Source organism: Patagioenas fasciata, chromosome 21 (assembly GCF_037038585.1).
Source record: "Patagioenas fasciata isolate bPatFas1 chromosome 21, bPatFas1.hap1, whole genome shotgun sequence".
NCBI classification, from domain to species: Eukaryota; Metazoa; Chordata; class Aves; order Columbiformes; family Columbidae; genus Patagioenas; species Patagioenas fasciata.
The window spans coordinates 923,080-937,359 of NC_092540.1; the positions used below are offsets into that span (position 1 = coordinate 923,080).

The 14,280-nt window shown below is 61.4% G+C and overlaps 1 protein-coding gene across 4 annotated transcripts in view; it reads left to right on the top strand.

The window, feature by feature from the left end:
• The first annotated feature begins 4,291 nt into the window (after positions 1-4,291).
• The window catches only part of FOXP4 (forkhead box P4), a 54,997-nt gene continuing 45,008 nt past the window's right edge, over positions 4,292-14,280 (top strand). Inside the window, exon 1 of one of the 4 annotated variants that reach the window (XM_065854737.2) lies at positions 4,292-4,507. The gene's annotated coding sequence lies outside the window, so the exon portion shown is untranslated. The remainder of the gene's footprint in view (positions 4,508-14,280) is intronic. The other 3 variants (XM_065854740.2, XM_065854738.2, XM_065854741.2) reach the window with 3 other exon arrangements.

Below are 14,280 nucleotides of genomic sequence, written 5' to 3' on the forward strand. Positions count from 1 at the left end.
ATAAACGGAAAAAAAACAGAGGAGAAAGGGAAAAAAAAGCCCAACGGCACATGCCGACGGGGAGAGAGAAGCCAGGCGCCCTGTGTCTCCGTGTGCCGGTGGCACGGCACAGCACGGCACACGGGCTGCCGAGCGGGGTCCGGCTCTGCGGCCCCTCGGCTCTCGGGCTCCTTCCCCTCCCCGATGAGGCTTTGCAGGCACGGAGGAAAATTGATCAGTGTCGGGGCCCCCCACGGCTCATCCTTTTCTCCGTGGGTGGGAGCAGCGCACCCAGGGCCGGGCTTTTTGCCTCTCTGCTGTTTCTCCTCTAACTGCAGCTCACTAAAGCCCAGCTGAGCCGGTCTGTCCCACCCTCCTCTGCCTGCGCAGCCAGGGGAAACTGAGGCACGGCACAGCTGCAAGCCAGAGGGGCTGCAGGGCCCCCCCGGGCTCTGAGGCTGTGCCTGGGGTGCCACTCCCCCGGAGCATCCCCCCACATCTCCCCTGTATGTGCAGCTCCGGGGGTGTCGGGATCCCCCTCCCCAGGGGCTGCTCCCCGGGCAGGTGCCGCTGTGGGCCGGGGGTGACGGGGCCGCGCTGGCGGGGCGGGGGCTGCGGAGCCCGGGCGCGGCGCAGGCTGTCGCTTTAACCCGCGGCCGGGAGCCTCAGCACTTCCAGGAACTGGTGCATCACTGCTGTGCCTTACGCAAGAGCCGAGCGGGGTCCAAGATCCCGGCACCGCGTCCGGGCAGAGCCGGGCCCTGAGCGTGGGCCGAGCGGCCGCGCCGGCGTCTCCGTGGGGATCCGGGGACCCCCCGCAGCCGGCTGGGGTGCACTGGGGGCCCCGCACCCTTTGCCCTGCGGCCGCGCCTGGGGGTGCTGGGGGCAAAGGGTGCTGAGATGAACCCGGGGAAGGCGAGGGAGGGGGCGCAGGGCTGGGGTCGGGGTGCTGCACCGGCTGTGTGAAGACAGCTGCTGGATTTTGGGTGGGAAAAACAGCTTTTCTGCTCATCTGTTGAAATTTCCACCTTGGGAGGGATGGGAGTTTGGGGCTCAGCTGTGTCAACACGCAGCTCCCGCCCCAGAACACTGCTCTGCAAGGGAAAAAGTAACTTCTGCCCTTGTTCTCCCTATTTTGCCATTCCCCATTTTCTTTTTTCTCTTCTTTCCGTGTGGTTTTTCCTTCATTTTGCCTTGAAAGGAGGGAGAAAAATCCAAGGCAAGGCAGCAGAGGGGTTCAGAGAACTTGTTCACATCATCCAACACAGATTTCTCAATTGAGCATCTCTAGAAAAGTCAGGTTTTCTTTTTGAAGTTACTCGTCCCATAGAAGAAAAAGCAGAGAACAAAACGAGATGTTGTCCACCCCTGTTTGCCAGAGATGGCCAATCCATAACCTGTGGCAGAGCGGCTTCGGATCCGGCTGTGGGGCCTTTCCTGGGAGGATGAGGATGAGGATGAGGATGAGGATGAGGATGAGGATGAGGATGAGGATGAGGATGAGGATGAGGATGCTGCGGTCCAGAGCTGCTTTGCCTTGAGTGGGATTCAGGACAAACCCGAACCGGCCTTTTCCACAGCAGATTTCAGCTGTCAGCCCCACAGCAAACTGAGAATGAGCCTCTCCAGGCAAACACGGCATCGAAAACCTTTGGTTGAAAAGTCTCGCTTTGTAAAGATTTTCAACATTCTGGTTAGAAAAGCAGATACTTTTTGGAGGAGAAAAAAAATCTTTGCCAGGAGAAACCATTTCCCATAGGTAAGAGTTGGGGGTTGATGGCAGAGGCTGAGGGCGAGGATGGGCTGGCAGGAGCTGGGGGGTCGCTGTCCCAGGCAGCGCGGTGCCCGTCACCCCCAGCCAGCAACCGCCTCAGTGCCCAGAACCAAATGACTGATCCCAGAGCTGGCAATGCTGCCGCCTCTGCTGCACCTTCTGGGGGTGACGCACGCCCCGAGCTTTGCCTCTTGCAGAATAAAGGAAGACTTTCCCTTCCTTTTTTCCCTCTCTCTCTTTTGGGAGTTTAGTGCTGTAGCATGAACACCCCTGGTCTCTCTTGTTGTTGCCCTCCTGGGAATCTCCTGGCTTTCCCTCAGCATCCCTGATGTCCCAAGAGTCTCCTGGCCATCTCGCCACATCCCTGATGTCCCAAGAGTCTCTTGGCCATTCCTCTGCATCCCTGATGTCCCCAGAGTCTCCTGGCCATCTCGCCACATCCCTGATGTCCCCCAGAATCTCCTGGCTGTCTCGCCACATCCCTGATGTCCCCAGAGTCTCCTGGCCGCCCCTCCACATCCCTGATGTCCCCAGAGTCTCCTGGCCGTCCCTCCACATCCCTGATATCTGCAGAATCTCCTGGCTGTCTCACCACATCCCTGATGTCCCCAGCCAGGGGCTTTCCAGCTGTTGCAGGTCCCTTGGAAACCAAACCCCACGGAGCGAGTTGCCGTTTGAAGCCGCGACCCGGGCCTGGTCAAACCGCATCTCCTCACCCCGATTCCTGCCCACTCCTCTTGTTCTCCCGGCTGACACAGATGAGCAAGGGGGATCTTTGGGCCACGCTCGGTGCACAAACTCCTCTTGGTGGAACGCTGCCCATGTCGTTTTGTGCAAATCCTTCCCGCTCGGATGCTATTTGATGTCTTCAAAGGGGCTATTCTTACGTTGAGAAAAGAGGGCAAGCGCAGGTTTGACAAGGCTCGTCACTCAGAGCTGTTTTTCACTCTGAAAAGTGCCACTTTGGGATTAGGAAATGTACGTTCTGTTTTTCATAGGCTGATACTTGGGAATAACTCATAAAGTCAGAATAGTGGGTATTAGGGTATAAATTTGGGGAGGCGAAGGGGAAACCAGCAAAGCCGTCCCTGCCCAGAGGAAGCGGAGCCGCCCGCCCGCAGCCCCGGCCGGTGCCCCCGCGCCCCAGAACCCGCAATCAGGGCCTCTGCGCCCCGGGCCGGGTTCTGCAGCAAACACCCGTCCCACGGGAGCCCCAGCGCTGCCTGGAACAGGATGAACTCTCTGGAAAACCCCCGGCCTCCCGCAGGCCTGGGTTTACAGCTGGGTTTAAGGCCAGGCGCAGCCTAGGGGCCAGTCCAGCGCTCCCGGTGCTCCCGGCCGGCCCTGCCCCCAGCCCCATCGTGTTTGTCCCCTCAAGGGAAGATTTTTTGGGGAACAAAACTGATGGGTTTCCTGGGATCTTTGTTGGAGCCAGCAGAGCTTGTGGCTGGGGGCGATCCGGCTCTTCCATCACGCAGAAATTCCCAGGTACAGACTCTTCATTCAATAATAGATTATTATTTTTTTAAAAAACGTTTTTTTGAAATACTTTTCATTCCACTTTCACCTTTTAACACTATTTTATTGTCCATAAAACTGGAATTTCAAAAAAGCTCCTTTTGAAGTAAAAAACCAAGTACGTCGAGTGGTCCCACTCTGGTGCCGCTGAGCCACGCTGGCCGCGGCACCCCAGGAACGCTTCATCCGCTCTCACGTGGGGTCTGCACCATCCGTCCCCAACCCACGCAGGTCCCAGCGCCACATGGGGCCGTCACCTCCCGAGGTGCCGCTCTGAGCTCAGAGCCAGGCTTAGGGCAAGGCCAGGGCGCCGAGCCCGCTCCACGGCTCCCAGCGCCTGGGCCATGCTTTGGGTCCAGCATCCTCACGGAGGTTTAGAGCACCCAGCCAGACATTTGGGTCCGTAATCCAGGTGCTGGTTTGGGTCCAGCACCCTGACATGAGCACCCTGCTCCCCAAAGGGCTCTGGGGACCCTCTCTCGGGGGACAGGATGGGATGTTGAGTGTCACAGAGCCAGGCTGTGGGGGTCACCAGCTCAGCACCTCGCTGTTCCCATCTGTGGAATGGGGTCAGCAGCTCTGTCCTGGGCCTGTCCCGTGCACATTGCGGGTGGAGGTCTGTGTCCCCCAACACCCACGGCCGTCCACGCCCCAGTGCCTCAGTTTCCCTCCCGTGAATCCCCACCCAGCCCCAGGGCATCATTTTACCCCGGGGACCAAACGCGGCAGAAACCAATTAGCGCAGGCGTTTAATGAGCAAAACGCGGAGGGGAAGAGACTGGGGCGGAGAGGGTGTGCGGGGGGTTGGGGCGCCCCCCCAAAAAAAAAATAAAAAAGGGCGGGCAGGGGGTGTGCGCCCCCAGCCCGCCGGGAGAGGAGGAGAAGGAAGGGGGGGCGGGCGGGGAAAGCGGCTGCACCTGCTTTAGAGGAACTATGGTAGGGCGGCCGGCGCCCGCCCCGCGCCGCCGCGCCCGCGCCGCCGCCGCGCCGAGCCGGACCTGAGCGGCAGCACGGCCCGGCCGGCCCGGGCGCACTCGGCCCGGCGCCGCCCAGCAGCCGCCGCAGGGCGCCAGGGGCGGCGGCGCCGCTGCCCGGGAGCCCCCGCCATGCCGCGCCGCTCCTGAGCGCGCAGCCCCGCCGCGGCCGCCCCGTCGGAAGTTTGGGGAAGGCGGGGGGGCGGGTGAGAGGCGGCGCGGCCGCATGCCCGCCGCGGACCCCGGCGCTCGGCGCGACCAGGTGGGTGAGAGCGGAGCGGGAGCGGGCGGGAGGGTCCGGCGTGTCCCCGCTCCCCTCGGCTGGAGTGCGCGCTGCCCCCGCCGCAGCCGCTGCCGGCGGAGGGGTTCGGGACGCCCCCCCCGGCCCCGTGGCCACCGGCAGGTGTGGGGCGGGCGGGGGGCGCCGGCCGCGTGTCCCCGTGTCCCCGTCGCCCCCGGGAGCGCGGCGGCTCCGTTCCCCGCGCTCGACCGCGGCGCGCTCGGAAGTTTGTTGCGGCGCCCGGACAAAGGGAGCGGGGCCGGGGCTCGGGGAGCCGGGCGGCGGGCGGCCCCGGGGGGGCCGGAGCTCGGTGCGCACCGGGGAGCGGGGGGGTCCCGCTGCGTGCAGGGTCCAGCCCGCCCCCGGCTCCGCGTGCCCGGGGGTCTCCGCCGCCCCCCGGGGCGTTTCGTCGGCCGGCGGAGGGGAGGGGGGCGCAGCCCCCTCGGGGAGAGGGGGTCGGACACCGGGAAACTCGCGCTGCCGGTGCCGGGTCCGGAGCCGCGCTGGGGTCCAGCACCCGAGAAAGGGGCTTCGCGCCGGGGGGAGCGCGGCTGCCCCCGCGCTTCCTTTGTTGGTGCTTCCTATTTTTCCCCCGATATTTCTTTACTCCCCAGCGGTGTTGTTTTAATGCCGCCTGCTTGGGAGGTTTGGGTCGTTGTTTTGTTGTTTTTTTCCTTCCCCCCCCCCATTGCTTTCAACCCGGCCCCAGCCCCTCCGCTCCGTGCCGAGCGGCCCAGCGGCGCGATTGCCTCCTCCGAGATAAATCAGTAAGTCAGGCCCAAGTTTTGAAATTGCTGGGAGAAGCAGCAGCCGCCGTTCCGTCAACCTGCAGCCAGCCCGGCCATCGCTCCGCAGCGTCCTGGGAAACCCTCCGCGTGTCTAAAATAATAACCCAGACTGCGAGATGAGCGGAGAGCCGGGCAAACGCGGCTTCGGATGGAGCTGGAGGGGACTCGCGAGCGATTCCGGCAGGTTTGGTGACGAAGGGGGGTTTCGGCTGCAGTGGAGCCCGTCCCGCATCTCGCCCGTGCCCGCGGTTCACCTGGCCGCGAAGTTTGAGAGGCTTCGGGGTGTCTTTGTTTGAAAGGGGAGCGAGGTTGGGGGTGTTTTCCCTAGAGTTTGGGGGGATCTTTATATCCACGCCACGACACCCACTGCCTGCGGGGGGTCTCCGCGGGCTGGCTCGGACGCTGCTAAGAATATGGGTAATAATAATGTGTTTGGAAAGAGTTTTTATTATGGAGCTGTCGTCTTCTGGGAGCTGAGGAATTCCTGGGTACAGATGGCTTAGCGAGGCTGGTGGCGGGAGCTCCGATCAGCCGCTCGCATCCCGCTCCCGGCCCCGCGTCCGCCCTGCCTGCGAGATGCTCTCCCGGCCCCGGCAAACTTCACATATTTCTCGGCTATTTCTTTTCTCCCTGATCCGTCTCCCTTGTCTGGGTGATGAACAAACGCGCCTCTGTCTCATCTCCCCTCTCCCCCTCTCTCCCACTAAAAGAGAAGAGGCGCTTCAGAAAGTGCTGCGTTAGCAGCAGATTGCTCTGAATATTTCTTTTGGTGGTAGGAAATCTGGTTTGAGTTGGCAGGCGCGTTCCGAAGGTGTGCGTAGGGCAGAACAAGTGGAGCCTAATTGGTTTTGCTTTTTCCATTTGGGAGTGATTCTTTATTTCTCTTTTCTTTTCCCCTTTTGAAAGAAAATACGCAAAGGGCCGTCTGCCCCGTCCCTCCCGAGCGCCTTTAAACACGAATAAAGTGTGCGGAGGGGAAAGCAGGGATAATTCACAGGCGCCTGCGAGGTCCCCTCTGCTCCGAGTGGTGCTTGGGAAGTGCCTGCTTCCAAAACTTGCACTGGGAATTTCTTTATTTTGCTGTTCTTAATATAGTCCTGGAGGAATTTGTGTCCGAATTCCTCCCCAGGATCGCTGGTCGGGTTCGGGCGGCTCTTCCATCCCCGCCGGTCCTGCTGGGGATCGCGATGCCCGGAGAGTCGCCTTGTGCCGCACTCAGAACCAGCTCAGCGCCGCGTTCAGACCCCGCTTTTCCGCGAGCACTGTAGAGCCGTGGGGCATACAATAAAAACGTTATTAGTTTCTGTATTAAAAGGCTGGGTTGTTTTTAACCCAAACCAGAAGTAGGATTTACTTTTACAAATTTCTTCTTGTGCGTTAAAAATTTACGCGAGAAATGCGTTGTGCTGAGAGCAGGCGTTGGATGTTGAATCAGCCCAGCGTGTGTGTGACCCGGTCCTGGGTGTTCGCGCTCCCTTCGAGCCTCCCGTGTTCCCAGTGAAACGCAGCGAAGTCTCAGGCTCTTCTGAAATCCAACTCTTAATTTGTTTTGGTTTATTTATCAGTTTTTTTATTTCCCACCCCACCTTAAAGTCCATCAAAAAATGCAACAAGCCCCCGGGGTGGGTGTGTGGGTGGTGAAAATAATCAGATTTGGAAAATCTATCCATTTCCCGTTTTATGTATTTTTGGCCCCGCTGTGTTGCTGGGCTCGCGCTGGGGGGGGCGTGGGGGAGAGGGGGCAGGATCGCTGGTGCGGGGCCGGGCAGCTTTTGTCCAGGCTCTGGAGCCCTTTGTGGTGCCGGGAAGAGCCCCCAGCGCTCCCGCAGACCGCGCTCCGAGCCTTTCAGACCTCCCTGGGTTTTTGTAGTTTTCATTTAGTAGGTGTCGCGTGGGTTTGTTGCGGATTCCCCCCCATCCCCAGCTCCTTTCGGTGGGTGTTTGGGACGGGGACGATCCGGATCGATCCCTCAGCAAAGCCCAAACCGCCGGGAGGAACCGGCCCCGTCCGCAGCGCCAAGTCGGACCCGGCGGAGGAGGGAGAAGCGCGGGAGGATGGGATCGGCGGGAGAAGCCCCCGAGCCCCTGCACCCCGGGGATGTGGCACCCAACGGGGTCCCAGAGCCGGGGGGGCGCTGGGTGCCCCCGCTCGCCGGTTGGGGCGAGGGAAGGGGTGCGGTGCATGGACGGCTGGGACTCAGCGACACGGAATAAAACGGATTGAAGTTGCTGCTGGGGGGAGGAGGGAGGTGGGGAAGGGGCTGATACTGAAAAACAAGATAATTAACGATAGCAGTAAGCAGCACGTCCAGCCCGTGAGCTCCTGCCCGGGGAAGGACGGCGCTGGGGGTTCACGGCCCCGCTGGGAAGGGAAGAGCAGGACACGTTTAGAAAGAAATCTGTGCACCGTACAAAATCCGTGACACCAAAAGATCTGCGGCGGGCCCGCGCCCTTTCTCTCCCGTAACCCGGCAGGAATGCGAGTGCACTCACTTGTGAAGTTGCTGCCGGAGATCTGGGAGCTTTTCTTTGCTGCCCGGGGAGGGGACGCTTTGAGCCGCTGCGGCTGTGGCTCCGGTGGGCCGGGGGGAGGCTCAGCCTTTCAGCTTTTTCTCTCCTTTTATTGTTTTTTCCCCCTTTTCCTCTTCTCTCGCTGGTGCTGCGGGGGGGGGGGGGCGGGGAACAGAGGTGCGGCGCTGGGTTTGCTTTGTGGCAGCGAGGTGGGGGGCGATCGGAGCCCCCGCCGCACGGGCTCATTCTTCCCACCGGGGAAAGGCGGGAGAGCGCAGAGTCCGCGGCTTTTCTTTCGCTTCTTTAAAAGAAATACACGTTTATGGCTCTTTGCGTCGCTTTTCCGCTGCGAAGTGGGGTTTGGGAGGCGGAAGTATTTAGGGAAATTCTGTTGTTTGTGGAAGGAGAGCTGGGGGGGTTCTGCCCTTCATCCCCGGCCCCGCCGGCGGGCTGGGGGCAGGGAGAGCCCCGCGCTGCGGCCGCAGGTGGTTGGGGGGGTTTTGTGGGGATGCTCCCGCTGCTCACACCCAACGCCTCCCCGGGTGCGGGGGTCCCAGCTCCTCGGGGCCATCCCGGGTCCACCCCCCTCTGCACCGCAGCTCCCGAAATGCCCCCTGCCCCCCGTCACCTGCCGCCCCTGGAGCTGGGAACTCCACATTTCCTGTCCCGTCTCCTTGGGTTTCCAGCTCCTCCGCGGGGGCACACGGGGCGGGGGGCACCTCGCAGACTGCAAATGCACTTGGAAACCCATCGTTCTCCTCGGGAGATGTAGAACCCTCCGTGCGCTGGCCCTGGGGACCAGATGCACCTGAGAGGAGCTGCTGGGGCTGCTGGCTGGGGCACGGCCCCGGGGCTGTGGCAGCGGGCAGGGCTGGGTCACCTTTTATCGTCCGGCACAACCTTCCCCCTCCCCTTGCTGCCTGCGCTGCACCTTTTGAAGTCAGATACAACTCGCAGATCAGAATGGGGCTGGGCACAGCCTGGAAAACTTCCTATTCCCCACCCCCCACTGCAAGTGTTCATTGTGTGAAATACAGCAAAGAGGGTTTTTTTTTTAACTTTTCCTAATTTAACCCCCTTTTGGCAATCGCACAGGCAGGTCTGTGGGGAAACATGGTGCTGGTGGTCAGGCTGCCCGTGACAAAAGTGTTTGCAAGTGGAACAGCATCGGGGAAAGGGGAGAATTGGGAGGCAGAAGCAGCGCAGGAGGAGGAGGATGAGGAGGAGGAGAGCTGCTCCCTGCGGAGGTCGGCAGCGCGGACCCGTCTGTCCGCACGGCGGACCCGTCTGTCCGCACGCTTGGTTTAGAAAGATCCTGCTGGAGGAGAGATCGGACCGGGGCCGGAGCCGGCGGGAAGTCACTGAGGGCCTGCGATGTGTGCGCTGACGGCACCCGGTACCCGCACACACGAGCCCGGTGTGTGCAAAGCGCTTGGCGCGGGGAGTTGGGATCCTCCTTTTGTTATTTTAAAGGAGAAAGAAACAAAAAACCCAGCCCAACACCTGTGTCTGAGAGCAGCTCTGCCCAGGTGAAGCGAGCGGGTACCGGGTTCACCGGCCCTGGGCGACGTTTGCCTCCCGGCTCTCAATAGTGCCCTGGTGAGCCGGCGAATGGTCCCGTGCTGTGTGTTGAGCGGAACGGCCCCTCGTGCCGCCGGCTCCGGTCAGCGGCAAAACATGAGTGGTTTTTAGCAAAATAAGGGAGTGTGTGCAAAGTGGGAGGCAATGCGTTCCGGTCCCAGCGGCCGGCGCTGTCAGGGGCTCCTGGGTGTGCTTGTCCGGAGCGACAAGTGCCGTTATTAAACTGTTCTTTTTTTTTTTTTTTTGAAGATTAATTTCAAACCCACGGAAAGATGCAAAAAACAAAGGTACTAGAGGGGGAAAAAGTTCCCGCGGGGGCCCCGGTTTGGCGGCGGTTGGAAGCTGTTTATTCTGCCTCACTGGCCAAACCTCCTCCCCGTGAGCGGCTCTGGCGGAGGTGGCACCGGGAGAGCGGCCGGGCTGGAGGAGGAGGAGAGGGAGGAAGGCCCAGCGATGGGGACGCGCTCAGGGCTGTGTGCTCAGGGCTGTGTGCTCAGGGCTGTGTGCTCAGGGCTGTGCGGCAGCTCCGCGGCCCAGGAGGTGCTGTCCCGGGGGGTGTATTTGTTCGGGCACGGATACTCCCGTTTAAGCAAACCCGGGATGAGCCGCTCGCCTGGAGCGGGCGGTGTGGAAACACCGTATTTCAACACACCTTTGCCAGGTCGCCGGCAGAGCCGGGTTTATCTAGTGGGATTTAACAGCGCCGAGGCCAATAAAGGCATAAAACACCAACGGTGCCGTGCGGGGAGCGAGCACGTCCAGGGCAGGGCGGCCGAGCATCGCGCTGCGGAGCTGCCCCGAGGGCCGGGAGCCGCCGGAGCCCTGACCCAAACCCTCCGGCCCTTCCCTTGCGTCCTCCGAGTCCTGGATTATTTCGCAAACCGTAGATTTTAGGTGAGTGACTTTCTTTTTGCCAGCTTATTGTGAGCTGGGCACTGTCCTTTATCTGTTCGCCCGTAGCGAGTTCAGGCTGGGGACCACCTCACAGGAGCTGCCGTGGGCTTGGGGAAAGACGGCACCTTAGGGAAGGGGGACAGTGGAGGAAGGCTCGAGGTGGGTTGCTTAATGCAAAATTTAACTTGGAGCGAAAGATGCGCCGGGATCCCGTCTGCCCGGGATGTCCCTTCCTCCTGGCGGCCCCTCGCCTTTGGTTTTGTGCCTGCGGATTGTGCGCAGCTGCCGGTCAGCGGGGGTGTTTGCGCGGTGACTTTGGGGACGTGTTCGCACAGTGGCTGCGCCGGCGCTCCTTGGCGCGGGGTCGCTCGTCGGCTGCCGGTCCCACGTGTCGTGATGGGTCACGGTGCGGCGGCTGCGACGGCCACCGCGGGATGTGGTTTCTGGCACAGCCCACTCTGCTCGGGCCACAGCGTCCTGGCTGCTTCTGGGGGATGCTCCTGCCTGCAGGACTGTCCCCAAACGCCATGGGGACATGAGGCTTCAGGGACACCTTGGCCATCCTGTGGCCCTGCATCCCTGTCCCTCTCCGGCTGGTGGGGCAGGGGTGTGGTGAGATGGGGGAGATGCTCCGGGCCACCCCAGGTGTCCCCCACGGGGCTGGTCCTTCCTCAGCCGATCCCTCCTGAGGCAGCCAGACCTGACACCGGGGCAGAAAGGCCCTGGAGCACGGGGTAACTGATCTCAAATACAAATACAGCGTCGCTGGGCCTGTTAAGAAATAGAAGGAGAGAAAATAAAGTGGGGAGAGTGTCCCGTAACTTCTGTGTGTCCCCAACTTCGTCTTTATCCGAGGTTGTCTCCAAAGTATTTACATTTTCTGCTTTTACCCCCAGCTGCTTTCCCCACAGTGAAGTCGCTCCCTGACCAGAGCGGTGCCGGTTTTACGTGGCGTTTTCAGCAGGGCCCTGGCGGGCTGTGGTTTGGTTTAGGGGCAGGGAGGGTCTCCCCTCCCCATCCCGTGCGCTGTGCCCTGCGCTCGGCTCCGGCTCTGCCAGGAGCGTGGTTTGGCGCACCGGGCTGCGCCTGCTCCGCCTGGCACAGATGTTCACCATTAATAAATTAAAACCTCAAAATCGACACGATTTCTCATTTGGAAAACAAAAGGGGCGTTTGTCCCCTGCCGTGCGGGTAAACGTGGGGTGGGGGAGGAGGAGGAGGGTGCTGCTGCGCGTCCCATCGCTCCCGATTTGTCTCGGCCCCCCGGTGCCGGTCCGGGGTCGTCCTGCCCCCGGTGGCTCCCGCGCCTCCGAAGGCTGCTCGGGGCTCTCGGGATGCAGCGGGCAGGTCGGGGTCGTTCCCCGCTCAGCACCGTTCTGTTCAGGTTATTCACGCTTTTCTTTCAAACCAGGTTGTTATTTATACCTAGCGAGGCAGAGTCTGCTTTTAGGGCCTGTTTCACAACCTCTTGAAGCCTTTCCCTTGATGCCGTTGGGCTTGAGCCCTGAACAAATGTCCTTTTCCCTGGGAAGTGGAGCTGCGGCTCCAAATCTGGGTCAGACTTCGGGGCTGTTGAGCAGCTGTGTCCAGGGATCAAACGCCGCCGTGTTCCCGCACCACGCAGGTACGGCACCGGCACGAACACCAGCGTCGCCGGCCGTGTGGCTGGCAAAAGCAGCGCTGGAGCCATTTCCCTCGGGTCACTGGGTTATAGAGCTGGTGGGTTTAAAATCTTCCCGGATGAAAAGGCTGGTCCGTTTAGAAATGCAGTGAGATGGAGTTTAACAGGGGAGGGGACTCGTTTGGGGATTGGCGCTGGCTTCGGGGAAGGTCGATGCCATCTGGTCACTTGTACCGGCCGTACCGGAGCGCTGGATGCTGCGCTGGGGAGTGTTGGTGCTGCTCAGTTTCCAGCTGTAGATTTGGGCTATTGGGAGAGGAACAGAGGGACGGAGCCCTGTCCTCTGCCCCCAGAGAGGATGTGATGTGATGATTTTGGTCTGGGGTGGAAGGGGGACGTCCCCTGGATTGACGTGTGGGGTGGCCAGTGACAGACCCCATGTCACTGTCTCCTACAGCCAGAGATGATGGAGCATGCGCTCCCCACCTGGGGGATGCGCTTTGGGGACGGGGGGACAGGGTTGTGTGTGACCCTGTCTCAGCGGGAGATGCGGAAAAATGACGTGACCTGATTGCGGAGGAGCCGGCGGGGGCCCAGCCGCGGTGCAGCTGCCGCGTGTGCCGCAGCCGGGGACGCCGTTCCTGGCACCCCCGGAGCCACGCGGGGCCTGCGCCGGGGTCCTGGGATCCCCGCTACAGAAAGCAGCTGCTGGGGTGTCTGGCTGGGGTTCCCGTGGGCCGGCGGTGGGTTCTCCCCGGGCAGAGGGACCCGTCAGAGCCACTGGGTACCGGGCACCTCGAGCCCTTTTCTGCGCCAGCACCCACGCGTGGGCTCCTGGGACTGCAGAGCTGGGGCCCGCGGGCCTGGCCGAGGTGTGGGGTGGTGCAGCTTGCGATGGGGAATCATCAACTGACGTTTAAAGAATGCAGGTTATTTTTAAGAGGGATGGAGGGAGGAAAAACCCACAGTTTTCCCAAGCGTGCTCTGCAGTGAGGATGCGTGTGGCACTGGCTGGTGGCACTTACCCCTGGGTTTGCACGGACCCGTCTGTCCCACGCCAGCGGGAAGGTGCTGGTGGCTTCTGGTGTCCGCGCACCCTGTGCTGAGCGTGTTCCGGATCAAACCGCCCTCGGGAGGCATCACCTGGGCTGGGCAGGGATTGGGGAGCAAATGGGCTCTGCCACAGGTTTGCTGCACCACCTCTGCCGATTCGCTTGAACCTTCCGTAGCCCAGTCCCCATCCATAAAGCCGGGATGTGCTGCCCGTGTTCGGGAAGGTGCTGTGTCCCGGTGTGCGTTCTGGGATGCGCAGATGGATCAGAGCGACCTGGGAATGCTGCTGTGGGACCAGATCACCCCCCTGTGCTGCCGAAACCACGGAGGTGCTGCGGTCCCGCCGGGAGCAGGGAAGCTCTGGGTGCACTGGGTCACTGTGCCGGACTCCCCGGCCAAGGGTGCTGGAGGGGACACTGAACAGTGACGAGGACGTGCAGATGAGCACCGCTTATCCCGAGCATCCGGGGAAGGAGCACAGGGGACTCTGGCGTTCTCTGGGTTTCAGCAGAGGGTCTGCATGGGGAAAAACGCTTCCCCGGCTGGAGGGATGCTCCGTGCCTCCCCTCCGAGCCTTGGCCTCTTCCTAATGCCCAAAATGTTGCATGAACCTTCCTGATCCCCGGTGTGACGCTGTGGCCCTGTGCCCATCACCGTTCCCAGCGCAGGCCCCGGCACAGCCCTCTCTTTGCTAAGCGCCGCTTCCCAGCTTCTAAGAAAGTGCAGGAGGGGTTGCTGGTGCTGCTCCAGTCGCTGCTCCAGGTGGAGATGTCGGAGCTGTGGGTTTGTCTTTGGGGCTGTGGGTTTGTCTTTGGGGCTGTGGGTTTGTCTTTGGGGTGCAGTTTGCCGGGGGTGCTGGGGCTGCCGGGTGCTTGGGCAGAGCGGGAGGTGCTGAATCCGTGTGAGATGGAGCCGAGCTGCAGAATTAAAACCAGGAAGGTTGTTTGAAGGCGTGTGGCTGCGGGATGGAGCCGGCCTGGGGTTGTGCTGGCCTCTGATTTGGATGCAAAGGAATGGACCTCAACCTGGAGTTTGCAAGTGCCCAAGGGTAGTTCTCCCCCCTGCTGCCTTTTTTCGTCTCCTCCTTGTGAGCCGCGTTATTTCTGGATGGAAACCGGGCCCTTCCTGCATAGAAATGGGATGTGCGGTAGAAACCATCAGTGTGCGGCAGGGAGCATGTGAAACAGAGCATTTTCTGGGTGAATTTGTGTGCAAACGTGACGGAGTCTGGGAAGACTTGTGGCATCCGAGTTCCTCCCTCCTGTTCGATAGGCACCGTGGCTTGGTTTTCCTGCCCTACAGATGAT